Consider the following 14,387-nt stretch of genomic DNA (forward strand, 5'->3'; position numbering starts at 1 on the left):
TGAGAAACTAAAGGCATCTAAGGGCAGAATAAGGACAAAAATGATGTTAGCTCAGAGGGTTTGCAGCTGTTTTTAATAGAAGAGCTCCCCCAAGTGGAGAGAAAAGGTAGTTCTTTAGGATATCAATTGAAAATGCATGTATCTGAACCAGAAATCAGATCTAATCTTAAAGGATCTTTCACAGAAAAGGATATAACAAGTAAAAAGTAAAAAAAAAAAGTAGAAAATGTATAAATTGCAAAATATTTATAGGAGTATTTATTGGAGTATCACATCTTAGAGACAGGCACACTAAAAATATGTAAAACTTAGATAAAAGAATCAAACACTTCAAATATTTTTTTTAAGAATGGATTAATAATAGTCTTAAAAATGTCCCATGAAAAAAGTCCTTTAATTGACTTTTTTAAAAGACTTTTATTGCCCATATATGGACAATAACTTGGCATCTGAAATCTTTCTACATAAATAAATGCTTTTTTGATGTAAATAAAGTGAACAACACAAAGATGCCGGAGCAGTCAAACCAAATCAGAGATTTGATTCAAGCAGGGAGTTAATTAAACTATTGTTTATGAACATAAAGCTTATTGGGTGATCAAATAGTTATCTTTAAAGTGTCCACTGTTAGAAGGAAATATCTGCTGATGTCTGTTGATCTTTTTTACACAAGGAATCATTGGACTGGTGATTTTAACCATCCTTTAATCCATATTTCTGTAACATTAATTAGAAGTGACTTTTCAGGGCTGAATCTGTGAGAAAAGTGACTGCTGATGAATTGATTCAGCTTTGTGACACTATATCCTGTTAACACAGATATGAAATGCTTAGACTTAAGGAGGAAAAAGCGAGACTAATATAATGTGCATAATAGACCATTCTGTTAAAAGTGGTCAATAACTCTCTGTGTTTATTATTGTGGCGAATAGCAGGCAGAAAACACCATAAAATCTTGTTAGGCTGCTGCTCCATTCAACATTTTCTACTGATTCCCTTTTTTGTTTCTGCGTTTTTTATTCTATTTTTTTTCCTACTTGCTTTGATTCCATTTTATTTTCCTATGTTTTAATCATTTAAAGCACTTTGCATTGTCGTTGTACTGAATTGTGCTATATAAATAAATTTGCCTTGCTTTCCTCGACACACAAATCTGCACGAGGGGAAGGAGAAGGTGATAGGAAGAGGGACCCCGCTTGGACATCTTGTGCAAAACATTAGGCAAGGCAAGTTTATTTGTATAGCACATTTCATGTACAGAACAATTCAAAGTGCTTTACATAAAACATTATAAGCAAAAGGGAAAGAAAACAATTAAAAACAATTAAAAGCGTGATTCAAAATTAAAAACATTTAAAATTAAAAAGAGAGAATACAGAGACGGGCGAATTTTAACTTTTGAATAAAATCTACGTAAATGCAGCTGAGAACAGGTGAGTCTTCAGCCTGGATTTAAATAAACTAAGTGTTTCAGCTGATCTGAGACTTTCTGGGAGTTTGTTCCAGACATGTGGAGCATAGAAGCTGAATGCAGCCTCTCCATGTCTGGTTCTGACTCTGTGAACTGATAAAAGGCCAGATCCAGATGACCTGAGGGGTCTAGTAGGTTCATACTGGGTCAAGAGGTCACTGATGTATTTTGGGCCTAAACCATGCAGAGCTTTATAGACCAGCAACAGAACTTTAAAGTCTATTCTCTGATGGACCGGCAGCCAGTGTAAAGACCTGAGAACTGGACTAATGTGGTCCACTTTTCTGGTCTTTGTGAGAACTCGGGCAGCAGAGTTCTGAATGAGCTGCAGCTGTTTAACTGATTTGATTACCAATTGTCACTCGTGCAATATTCTTCTCTCGCACTGCAATAACACATGCCGACTACTGTGCAGTCTGTGTAATCTTTTGACGTATTTATATGGTCGAACATCTCTGCAGTGCATGTGCAATAATCCAAGTCAACTCTTCCCTTAGCTCTCTACTGTGCAGATTTTTTTCTATATCTAAAGGAGACATTTCAACTTATTTTATGCTCTTTTATACTATAAAAACTCTTTTTTATATAGTCTGTTGTGTTTCTATCTTTAAAGGAATTTTGCTTTGACTCTTTGTACTCTATATAAGCTACTAGAACCAGAATTTCCCCGAAGGAGTAATCCCAAGTAATCTGACATATTTATCATAAAAGTGAGATGAAGAAAAGGTTTTTATTAATCAAATGTGACCTTAATTAGATGATTGGATTTTTCTTTTTGACAATTTGCTCTTTGAAAGGAGAAAAATAAAGTCCTCTGTTGCAGGTAAACACTATATTGGGTTTAAAAAGAGACATCTGGGTTTCAAAAGAGGGGACTTTCTTGCTTCACAACTGATTTAATCAAATTAAAGGAAAGGAGATGAAGGGGAGAAAATGAACAAAAATCAGAGGGAAAAGAACAACTACCACAACAATGACAAAAAAAAAAGAAAGATCACGGCATTATCTTAATATAAATCATGAGAAAAGAAGTTAATCCAAAGCACAAGGTCGCTTTGTTCCAGACAAAGCATACATTAAGAGCCTGAAAAACAGATAAAACTTCAAAACAAAACCCGGAAGGTCACAGTCAGCATCCTTGAAGTATCTACTAATCTCGGTTAATTCAGATTACATGGCCATCTGAATGTTTCAGACGACTAAATAAAATAAATACAGTCCAGTAATTTCACTCTACAGCAGTCTGATGGTGCGTTCCTCAGTAATCCCATTGATGTTTTCAGCCTATGTCACTACGTCCAGTTGTTTGAACCATGTAGTGTCAGTCACCAAACAAGGATTAACCCCTCTGATGACCTTGATCTTTTGATCTGGCAAACGTTTTCTATGCTTTGATCCGATTCCTGAGTTTCTACAAGAAAAGCCATGTTGTTGGAAAGAGGTAAAAGCTTGGAAAACACGAGGCAAGAGCTGAAAAAGTGACCCAGTAACGCATGGCGGTGCTGGCGGACACCCAACAGCAGCAGAGGAACACTTGTTACAGTGTCCCATTACAGTGTTGATGATGGATAGCTTCCTGCTTCGGGTAGTGTGACTTGGCCCATCATCTCACAGGAGAGGGAGGAGGAATCTGCATGCGCAACCTAAAAACAAACCCTGTGCACAAGAGCGTGTTTGAAATCACATCCGCGCTCTCACAAGCAAATGTGCGAAGCGCAACAGGAAGTGGCCTGGATGTGCAGAATTCCTCATTTCCCTCATGTCCCGCTCCGAGTCAGGAAACTCCAGCTGTCTCCTCGGTTTTCCGTGCTGCTCACTGCGGGTGGGAGGGATTTGCGGTGTGTGGGAAAAGTTGAAAATGAGGTCCAGACTCCTCCACCCTCACAGCCAGCAACTGCATCATTTACCAAGGCGCTGTGGTTCGCTAGTTTTACCATTCAGACATCATTATCCCTTGATTTGGCAACATGTGGCTCCAGCGTTACCCTCCAACACTTGTTTTAATGTAACTCCACATTTAACAAAAAAAAAATAAAAAATTCTAGACTCAAATGTTCTAGTCGTGTTAATATAAATGCCGAAATCCAAATTTTGATGGATGCACAAATGGATAGTTGGACCATTTAAGGGATGGGTGGTCAGGTGGATAAACAGCTGGATGGGAAATGACCAGTGCTATGATGCTACAAGGTAAGAGGTCCTCTCTGTGGTTTAATCTTATGATTTAAGAGTGTAAATATAAAATATAAACATCAGAGGTAAAAACAAAAAACAAAGGAAATCATCAGTGCATAAACAAAACATGAGAATGTCTCTTGTTCCGCCATCCTGATGGAATCGCCTTCAACCAGAGATCCTGCTGCAGCTTTAAGTGAATCACCACCTGCGGCCCTGCTTTAAAGCTTATGGACCATGACCTGGCCAAGATGCGGGTTAGGAGGGAGCCGCCGCGTGTCAGTGTGTATAAGTGCATTAGCTTTATCACTATCAAATACCAACGCTGGCCTTTTCCCCCCTGATGCTGCTCTGTGGCCTTTCATCGTCTCTGAGCATGACGGACATTGATCTGGATGGGGCAGGGGTCTAAACTGGATGAGCAGAGGTCAAAGGATTTCTCCCAGATGACTCCCTCTTCCCAGCTTATGGTGTGAGAAAACTGAAGTGGTAGCTGCTGCGATAAAAAAGTAACCAGAGATGGTGTAGATGCATCGATTAGGTCTTTACTGGGTTTATGTAACGTCTGACCTGCCTATTTTACCTTTCACAGATTTAGGGGGGGTTTTGTGTAAAAATGTCTTTGATTGTAGTATTTTTAAATGCAACAACAGAGAAGATTGTATATTAAAGCTATAGTGGAGGATGTTCTTTTTCTGGGTGGATCATCAAAATAAGTGGTCCTCCTAATTGTCAATCATTCTGGTGATAAGTTTACGTCTTATGGGCTCGTCTCCATTTTCTCTTACCGGTGGTGAGTCTGACATAGTGGCAAAATTAAAAACCTTCTTTTGGAAAGTAAGCTTGTATGAGCGATGCAAACAGCAACTTTTAAACAGAGCGTGCACGAGGAGAAATGGGCTCGTGCACGCTCTCGCTCATGTTCAATAGAGGGTTCCTTCTCGGGAGCGGGTACAGGTGTGGTGCTTTTTTTTTTTTTTTTTAAAGCGGAGGACGGGTCTCTTCAAAAATTTGCAAAAATCCTCAACTATACCTTTAAGTCATCAACTGATTTTTAACAAAAAACAACAAATAAAGAGCATTAAAGTACATGATGTTGGTTGACATGTTAATAAATTGCAAACTATTATTTATTTGTATTTTACCTGGAAGTAAAAAAACTGTCTCCTGCGGAAGTAGGACTAACTACGAGTAGGTGTCTGTTTACCATTTGGTCATGAGAGGAGCGAGGACGTAAGAGGATGAAAAATATAGGAAGAAACGTCCATCTTTGGCCTTTTAATTCAAAGAGTGACAAAGGATGAGAAAACAGAACCAAGACTTAAGCTGTGCAACAAAAGAAGCAGAAACTTGTTATAAATCTGATGAAATGTTGTAAATAGTTCACATTTTTTTTCTGTCAGCTCTCCCTTTGTGTATTGTGTATTTTTATCACCAGAGAAAGAAGGTTAATAAGTGATGGACTTCCTGAATTCTGGTCACATGACTGATCCTTCCTCAGGGCCACTCACACCAAACACGAAGCACAAAAAACTCTGACATCATATCAGGTAAGGCTGAAACAATGAATGGGATTAATAATAAATAATTGTGATTTAGTAAATAAGTTAACTGGGGTGTAGAGACTCTAAAACATGTATTTAGCAGTAATTATACCTAAATTGTAAAAAGAAATATGTAAAAATCTTGCATTTAAAATAAAAAAAAAACTTTTTCATCTGCCAATATGCTCTATCCAGAACTCCTTAAATGGAAATGTTTTAGGTTCCCCTGGTTTAATTTAGTAAAAAATCCTCTTTAAGGAACCTTTGATTATCTGATTATTAATTGATTAATTGAAAAAATAATTGACAGATTAATCGATCTGCTAAATAATCGTCAGCTGAATGTCAGGTCTAAGAATTTGGCTGATCATTATCAGCCTCTCTAAGCATGGATGAAATCTTCTTAAAAATAAATCTGAAACTTTGAAAAATCCTGTTTTTTCCACTTTAGGCGTCATCTCTGACAGGAAAATACATTTGTAGGATGAGCAGCAGTTTTTGTCTTGAAAAACAAAAACAAAAAGCTAACCAAATCCCTTTACGAGTTGTTCGTTTAATTGCATTAGTGAAGGTTGAGGAATCTAGACATGTTATCGCTTTACTTGGATTTTAACTTTATTTGGATTTAGTATTTACATATACATAGATATACGTACAGATATATATACAGAAGAGCTTTTTTTATTCATATTTTTTTTTATCTTTATTATATTGTACAGTTGGATGTGTGTTATATAAAACTTTAACTGGAGCGTGTAACAAAAGTAATTTCCCTCTGGGATTAATAAAGTCTTTCTGATTCTGATGTTTGCAAGCTTATTTATACTACGGTAATATCATCTCAGCAGTGGGAGGGATACCTCCCACCAGGTCAACCAGCAACCAACTGGTCCAAAAGTGTCTTTTTTTTCTTAAAGCACCAACATCCTGTAGGATCCAAACTTTCTTTGTATTTGGATCTTTATTTTACCCCTTAAGGAGATGAAATCTAAAACCATCACAACTTTCACCTAAAGCTGTGCAGTTAATGCAGAATTGAATGAAATTTTGCTGCTCCGCCCATTTCCTCACTAACGTGGCACAACTTCAAATGCACAAGCACAACCCTGTACCCACTCGCACACATCGCTCATACAAGCTTACTTTCCAAAAGAAGATCTGCTCATTTTTCCACCATGTCAGACTCACCACCGTTACGTAAAAATGGGGACGAGCACATAGAACGGCCTTATGTAAACATATCACCAGAATGATTGACAGTTAGGAGGACCACTTATTTATATGATCCACCCAGAAAAGAACATCCTCCACTATACCTTTAAGGAGTAGGGCTTTAATCAATTTTGAATCGATTTCTTTACATTTTTGCAAAATCGATGTCTAGGGAATGAGATCGATTAGTTTTATAGTGACACGCGTGACGTTCCCATTCAAATGAGCAGGAAAGATCACTTAAAATACTTCAAGCCAGACAGCTGCAAATATAGCCAATAGGTTGACTGAAGACATTAACAAATGGGGGCTGACCAGCAAAAACCCTGTAGTCGTTACAGACAACTCTGCAAATATGGTTTGTGCAGTGAAGATAATGCAGCTCATGCATGTCTGCTGTGTCACGTCTGTTTGCTCAAGTGATGCTTCACTTTTTCACTTTTTACAAACAAGTTTGCACTTATGAGACAGTTTTGTTCACATCTCATGTTTAAACTGTCTAATTTACAAGTTTGCACTTTGTGTTTAATGTGACAGTAAAAAATTAAATCCATGAGTATTTTGAAACACAGCTGAACAACTTTCATTATTGTAAAAATAGATCAAATTGAAATGAATCGATTTGAAACTGTATGAATCGAAATCAAATCGATTCAGGACTTTGGCGAAAATACCCAGACTTATTAAAGAGTATAAGCCAGTTTTGCATATTTATAGCAGTTATTGCGCAAAAATAAAGTGAGGAAAGACCAATTTCCCTGCTTTTTGTGCCGATTAATGTTTGAATCCTTATGTAGAAACTAAAGTAGTGGCAAATACTAAGGAACTACAGCAGGGGGCCTTGATCTCACTGCTCCCAGGGGGGATCCATTACATCATAGGCAAGCATAGGACTTATTGGCTGAATCCTCTTTAAATCCAGTTTGATGGTGACCGAGTATGCCAGACCATTTGGTTCTAATTAAAACAGGATTTAGGATTGACTAACACATTTTATGACTCAGCTTTTAGGTCAGACAAGAAGTACTTTTAGGTCTGAGTAGTTTACAAGAACAGTAAGTCGCTGACATCTCCTTTACCAACAGGCATGGGTTACTGGAGGCATACAGCAGTCATCATGAGGATTCCTGATTAAAAAAAAACAACCTCATGAGTTTACAACATGCTTAACCCATTACAAAAGAGCTCTTTATAGCTGCGCTGTTTTCTGTCCACTCTGTGTTTACTGAACTGGGGAAGAGAGGAGCAGGAAGTGCTACGTTGGCTGATTCAGCGCCAGTGTTTCCAGTTAAAATTCAACGATACAAAGCTCATAAAACACGGGTTACAAATAAATCCTTTTATATTTTAGTCAGACAGGAAGTACGAGGCCTGGGATGGGAAATGTAGACGTACCAAAGTGAACTATGTTGCCTGAGCCGACGTTTCCATCCAGTTCTTCTAAATTAAATACCCGCTAAGCTATGGGCTGTCAACGTGACTTAAAAACATATTCAATCTTGTTCTGACGACTATTTAAAATTTTCCCCCCTAAAAAAATGCATGAATAAAAATACTCATCACCTCCAAACTGACAGTCCTCAACACATTACATAATAACCCATGTGAGCCAAAATTAAAGGGTAGCTGGATGGAAAATAAGGGAGTGGGGAACGAGAGGTCAATTACAGAAACCCATTGAACTCTAAGACAGGCTGTAAACACAGACTGGGATTCCTTTAGAGTTTAGCGGGATATAAACGTTTAAAGCTCTTAAAGTCTGGCAGCAGATGCAGGATTTTCACCAGGAGAGGCTTTTAAATCTGAGGATTATAACCGCCATGCCAACAGGACATGGAGATGGAGGTACAAGAGGAAATGGTTAGTGTTACAGAGATATTAGGAAGTAAAGTTAGAGCGGAAATCATTTTTTTGTGATTTTTGGAGAGAAATTGGTATAGATCAAACAAACGGCAGCTAAAGTTATCAAAGCTTTTTTTTTTCTCATAGTAAAACACTAGCGGCAAAAGTTCTCTGTTGGAATTACCGATAGGATGTTTTTCTTCTTTAATCTACATGATAAAAATGATAAATATAACACAATATAACACATTTAAAGCAAGAAATGAACTAAAACAACATATCAAATAAAATAAAATATGGAAAACATGCTTTTCATTATGGCAGGGCGATTAATTGCATTTGCAATATAATCTCAATTTAGAAAAATGCAATTTTTGCCACAAAACAATTAAGAGTAGGACACTAAATTTCTCCTTCCAGTCCTTTAGGTGGCAGTAATACGATTTAAAGTGGGTATGCCGGTGCACAGAAGGGAAGAAAGTGTAGTTGGCACTTACATTAATGTATTATAATAGAAGTAAGAACTTTTTTATGCAACAACACTAGACTCTGGACAAGCAGGCTTTCAATGTCTCAAAAAAACTGAAACTCTGCAATAAAACATCGACATGTTTGTGCTTACTGCAAAAGAAAATCGCAATATTGGTAGAAAATAATCGCAATTTTGATTTTTGGTAAAAATCTTTCAGCCCTACTTTTAATCATCAGTTTTTTTGGGGGGGCTAAAATACTGAAAGATATATTGTTTTAACCAAATGCACCTGTTCATCTCTTACAAAGTCAACTCTGCCAAATGATGTTTCATGCATCAATGCATACAATAAAAAACATAACTCCTCAACCCATCCCTGTCTACATCTATATATGTCCTCAATCTCCTCCTCATGTCTGCGCATCATCTAGTATGAAATGCGCTTCCTGCCAGACATCTTAGGACTCATGACTTATCCATTCCATGCGTCTGGGTGTCAAAATAGCCTGCATGGCCCATAAAGTGCAGCTATTAAAGAGATGCTGAAATCCCAAGACAAGATATCATAAATGACACCCTGCATCACAATGAAGAAGTGTAAAAGCCTGTAAAGTCCGTCTTGTGATATTGCGTGTGCTGAGGCTGTCAAAAGGAGGCCTTCGTCAAAGAACAAAGCCTCCCGGTCTGAAATGCGTGATCTCATTGCCACCAAGACATAAAACAGATTCAATCTCTTAGCAAATGGGAGAGAACCTCTAATTACTTCCAGGCTGGTGTGTATAGATGACTGTCCCCCGCTCATATCTACTGTCATTTATTCTTTCTCAGCTTTTTATTACTTCTAAATAAACGGCCTCTGATGGGGCGTAAAAATGTTTGACTTTGAGGCGTAATGCAGCTCAAAGAAGCTTCATTTGAGAGCTTTCTGCTTTGGGTATCTGTGCCATAATGTCCAATCAGTCCTTTTTTGCCATTCTCTCTAAAGCAGTAAAAACAGATTGCATTTAAAGGAGGGACAGCTGTGAGGACAGATGAGCTGGTTTGGCACGGTAGAGAAAAAAATGGATGGAAATGATAACATGGGGAGGGAGCCGCATCAGTCAAAGCCAAGCAACAGCCAGCAAGCGGACTATTACCAATCAGACACACACATATGGATGCACAAAGAGATTCAGGATCACTCGAGCGTGGCATGACACAGCGATCTGGGACGGCTTATAGAGCCAATTAGGAAGGAGGAGCAAGAGGGGCGAGGCGAAGGATGGGGAGGATGGTAGAAGCTGACAGATGGAGAGGGAGAACAGCAGAGACTGAATCCTGAGAGGAGGGGGAATAGTGGAAGTGCATGGTCACACTTGGTGGATGGGAGACATGAGGACACAGCAAGCTCACCGCCATCACCGTGAGACAAAAAAATACAGAAAAATCTAGTGGCCGTCGTCATGGCAACACGCGTGCACACGCATGGATCTCTGCCCAGTTCAACACAAGATCCTTATCACTTGGCTTAACTGTGACGCTGCTGTCATATCGACTCCGTTCTCTAGCTCCTCTATATGCAAACAGAACAATCAGCTTTTTGGGTTCAATAATTCCTCACAAATCACATCACAAAAACAATAAAACAAAAGATGATCTGTGCTCAGTAGAAGCCGTCTTATGCACAAACATAGCTGAGGATGCGTCAGCTTCCCTGCAGGGCATGAGCCCTAATGTGAAATCGATATTGTTGTCTTTTCCCAAAAGAGATCAGGTTCCACCCAGAGTGGACACTCTCTACACACAGACACACGCCCACCCACACCGAGGGGCTCAGGTGGTCTGCTGCAATGTGTTCACACACCTACATCAACTTTTAAACACGATGCAGCACTGCAGCCGCAGCAGGGGCGGACAACACAGAGCTGGAGATTAGTTAGTCAAGCTTAAATGTTGGATCAGATTAGGGATTAAATAAACTGCACCAGCATTGGGAATTATTCCCATCAATGTTGATTATATCAACGCACTCTTCAAATGCATAACACTGACTCTGCATAAATGATTTTATTTAGAAAAATTGCATAACGGACTAAATTATTCCATTGGAAGCTTTTTGAACCTTCATATTTAATTCAGTATTTCTCAGAAAATGCAAAAAAAAAGCAGGAGGAAACTGCTGTTTAAACAATAAATTCACAATTTTATGCAGGATTATATTTAATATATTAGAGAAAATGCTAATGTGAGGTTCTTAGCCACATCAACAGTGCTGGAAATGCACAAGCCCTAGTTCTGTCTGTGGGCATTACTTACTGGCGTTCAACAACTAGGCTGCTTATGGCTCCATTATAGGTGCTGTAAAACACATAGGTTAGAAAAATATATAATTTTTTTATTATTTTGCAAAATAAGCCATCTATTATTATTTGTAAGGATCCTATGTGTCTCTAAATTAGAAAGATAACTACTTGCGTTTTATAGTTTGTGAAGTTATTTCAGTTTATTCTGAAAGGAGAAAATTAGTTTCATAGGCAAGTTATGGTAGAGATGTCCCGATCCAGGTTTTTGCACTTCCGATCCGATACCGATATTGTTTTTGGACTTCTGATCCGATACCGATACTGGCCGATACCAGCCTATCCGAGCATGTTTTTAAGTTTAAGTTAAAGTATTTAGCCTTAGTTGTAAGACTCATGTTGAAAAGGGTTTTACTACTCTTGATAACATCTAGCCAGCTAAATTAGGTGAGATTGAATAAAACACAATGCTTGGTAACAACAAACTTACCTGTTTATTAAGAGATGAACACAAACTGGACAAAATTATGAATAGCAATCTGAAATTGCACAGTGAGCAGTAAAACCGTAAACAGTTAAAGGTGCTATATTACTGTAAGTTTTAATAAAAATGCAAAACAGGGAAACACTGGCGCAAAATAGTGGAATGGATCGTTTCAATCGGCGAAACTGGAAAATACGGACCGGATTTTTTTTAAAAAACTGGATCGGCAGTCTGGATCGGCATTTTACATGCTTTGCCGATACGCATTTTTTTGCCAATATCGGCGTCCCGATCCGATACGTGGATCGGATCGGGACAAGCCTAAGTTATGGATTCATTATAATAGGTGTTGGTGGGTCAAAACAAGCAAAGCTCAGGATTGAGGAAAATTGCATTTGTCTCTACTGCAGAAAATGTGTTACAGCAGAACACAATGAAGTTTGTGTAAAGACAAACACTGTTGCAGCTGGTAACGTCTTCCCGTGTTTTCTTACTAACATATCTCCCTCTTTCTCTGCTTGTTGTTACCCCCCCCTCCCCTCACAGCTGCTGTTTGTTTTTATCCGTCTCATCAGGCAGACCCGGAAAATGTGTTGGACTCATTTCCAGCCATGCGTCCTCCGGCATTCCTTGTTTTGCCAGAGACACAAAATCGCATACCACATCCCCCAAAGGCCTTCAATGGTTACATCCCAGATCCAGCAAGAGCGACTGGTTCAAGGGTGGCGTCCTAAAAGAGCCTGTGCCTAAATAAAACCATTGCCATGATAACTGTGATCAGCTGCATGTGATCTGTACGCCTGTGTCGACTGGTGTGCTGAATGATACAGACAGCTGGGTAGAAGGGTTATTAAGGGTCTTTGTGTGTAACACTGACACACAAATGGTATGAATCGCCAGCACATAGCCACAAACTGGGTAAAAGTCCTTCTGCCACACCAGCCGTCTCCTTACTTCCTGGAAAACCAGAAGGCGTCTACGTTTTCGGCGCTATTGATGTACAAAAAGATCGAACAATGAGAATAAATCTGCTTGAGAGTTTAGAGAAAGTATTTTGTTCCCTAAACGGATGCCCTCTCACCTTGAAAGCATGATAAATTGTTTCGAGATCTGTGAATTCACAAACTACAAAAAATACATCTTGCAAGAAGTCAATAGATGCATTAGCCGTGGATACAGATATGTTTCCAGCCAATGAATTATAGTGAGGTGTATAAAGTCACCCAGAAGCAGCATGCTGAAGGAAAACAAGCAGGGCCATACCAGTAGACGTACCTGTAGACCAGGGATATTCAATTAAAACTTCAAGAGGTCCACTCTGATGATATTTCACAATGCCAAGGTCCATAAGTTCAACTATTTAATGTTTTTTTTTATATAAATATGTATGCATGTGTGTGTATATATATATATATATATATATATATATATATATATATATATATATATATATATATATATATATATATATATATATATATATAAATAAATGTAGTTGTATCAACATCTGCATGCCTTTATTCAAATTTAATCTTTTCAAGTATTTTTTGACAATATTTATTGTCATGAAACAAGGAGCTGAACATCCATGTCTTATTTACTGAGTAAAAGTAGGATGTCATATACGAAAGAAAACTAAGCGTAACATTAAAATTGCGCATGCACTGAAGTGTCTGATTTTAAAAAATTATTGGAGGAAAGCTAGATTTCCATTGTTTCCCATCTGAACTGTCTCAAACTATTGTACAATTTAAATTCTGAACACATGTAATAACTGAACTTTTTGAACAATCGTTTTTTTTTCTTTTGCTTTCAGTGAAGAGACGTGAGCTCTTGTTTGCCCTGCCAGAATTTTAAACCTGGGTTTAAATAGAGTATGAGCCATTCTCATGCATGTGTGGAGGTGCTCATGTTTAGTCTCATAGTGACGTTTAACATTTCCACTTTTAGTAAGTGCCACAGTTTCTGAGAAAACTAGACATAGTGGTTTTGTGCTGCCGGAAGAATAAACAGAAATGCCATTTGTCCCTTTTCTAGTTGTGTACGTTTCTTTCTATTTCCGCAATCTGTTGCCTCCATCATTTTTATCTGTCATGTCCACGTGTATTTTTCCCTTCTTCTCTGCCCGTTTATCTCCACTTCGTCTCGGTAATGTTTTCTCTGTCCTCCGCTCAGCTTGGTGGTATCACGTGGTATAACCAAACTCGCATATGCAATTGGTCTGTAGGTTTCCTTGGACACGTGTCTACTACCGTAAGGACTCTAAAAGCTGCGCCGGTAAACCAGAAAATTCTCAATAAGATTTTAGGTTGTAGTTTATGTTTTGGTATTCATTTCAGGTCCACATGAGACATCATTTTGGTCCAGACCCAGACCGGACTCCGCCTATTAGTGACCCCTGGTCTAATCAATCCCAACCCCCTGCAGTAGACCAATTACACTAAAGCCAGACAGAGAAATCAAGCGTCAGGCAATAAAAGCCTCTCTATATACTCATACACACACAAAAACCCCTCTTCCAGGCTGATGGTGTATAAAGTAAAGATGAAGATTACTCCATCACCCATTGGCATGCTATGGAAGAAAGTAGCTTCTCTGCGATTTCTGTCCCGATCACCATGAGGTTGCAGCCCAGGCTATGGGATGGCTGTGGGGTTAAGGTCCTGCAGGAGAGCGTGAGATGACTACACCCCTCTATATTCCAGATACTACAGGTGGGCTTTATCAGGCTGCTGTAATATCTAAAGTTGTAGGTCAAGTTCAGCAGCAGACTTGAAATCAGCCTTTCACCTTTTTCCTTAAAACAGCAGAACTGTTCACATTGGGACCTGTCTAGGATGAGTCCTCCACACATATTTGGGTAGAACCAAAAAACTGCAGAAAAGTGAGTGTTTGCTGAATGAAGGGT

The 14,387-nt window shown here is 38.6% G+C and overlaps 1 protein-coding gene across 3 annotated transcripts in view; it reads right to left on the bottom strand.

The window, feature by feature from the left end:
- Positions 1 to 14,387, bottom strand: part of raph1b (Ras association (RalGDS/AF-6) and pleckstrin homology domains 1b) — a 55,827-nt gene that overhangs the window by 19,010 nt on the left and 22,430 nt on the right. The window lies entirely within an intron of this gene.

Source organism: Cyprinodon tularosa, unplaced genomic scaffold (genome assembly GCF_016077235.1).
Source record: "Cyprinodon tularosa strain WSP-4 unplaced genomic scaffold, ASM1607723v1 ctg1, whole genome shotgun sequence".
NCBI lineage: Eukaryota > Metazoa > Chordata > Actinopteri > Cyprinodontiformes > Cyprinodontidae > Cyprinodon > Cyprinodon tularosa.